Source organism: Pseudophryne corroboree, chromosome 1 (genome assembly GCF_028390025.1).
Source record: "Pseudophryne corroboree isolate aPseCor3 chromosome 1, aPseCor3.hap2, whole genome shotgun sequence".
Classification (NCBI taxonomy): Eukaryota; Metazoa; Chordata; class Amphibia; order Anura; family Myobatrachidae; genus Pseudophryne; species Pseudophryne corroboree.
The window spans coordinates 712910152-712911124 of NC_086444.1; the positions used below are offsets into that span (position 1 = coordinate 712910152).

The 973-nt window shown below is 35.8% G+C and overlaps 1 pseudogene; it reads right to left on the minus strand.

Moving 5' to 3' along the window:
• Positions 1-563: 563 nt before the first annotated feature.
• Positions 564-683, minus strand: LOC134939112 (5S ribosomal RNA; annotated as a pseudogene).
• Between the last annotated feature and the right edge of the window lie 290 nt (positions 684-973).

Here is a 973-nt window from a genome sequence, read left to right on the forward strand (position 1 = left end):
ATAATGTCCTCTGAAAAACTGAATTCATATCATAGAATTGCTTCTGAGTCTGGTAACCATGCACATAAAGGAATTACTAGCTTATTCAATTATATGTGCGTGTTACCTTCAGTGGTGCTCCCTAGAGTCAATAATAGTCAAAAAGAAAACCAAAGAAAAGAGAGTTGGATAGTAGACTCTGATGTGGGAGCACTCTAATTCAGAGGGACTGATATAGTTTAGTATTCAATACTGATAAAATTCAAAATTTTAATAGGAATTAATTAAAACTGGATTATAGGAGTCAATGTGAATCAATGACTTAGCGAAAACATATAAGCAAATTATAACGTATAATTAGTAGCATTAATGCCACAATATATAATGAGCCGGAAAATCATATTTGTGACCAAAATAATTTTTGTCACATAAAAGTTATATATTGTTCATCATATAATGTATGACCATCATTTATTCTACAAATATTCAGAAGGAAGTTATGTCGCAGAGAATTAAATCATAGGTCATATGGGTCTGAATACTAGGTAGTATATTTTAAAGTGATACACAATTAGGCAGCAAATTTCTTGCAGTACCAGGGTGTTCCAAGGTGGTCTCCCATCCAAGTACTAACCCGGCCCTCCACTGCTTGGCTTCCAAGATCAGAAGAGATTGGGCATCTCCAGTGGGGTATGTCCGCAACTGTTATGTAAGCCTTTCTTATCTCTCTGATAGCATGTACAGCAAACCGCTGAATATCCACAATAATACACACATGTAATATCTAGTACCTTGAGCATGCGTGTAGGAAATATGACCGTAGACAGTGCAACGGGTAAAATGGAGGCCTATTGTGTGGAAAATATTAATAAATGCCACATACCATCCAACATAGGACTTTCCTTGATACCCAATAACAAATGGTTAAATCACCGGTGTGGCCACTCGATATCATTAAATACCATACATATATGTGCTAGGAAATACTAGCTCA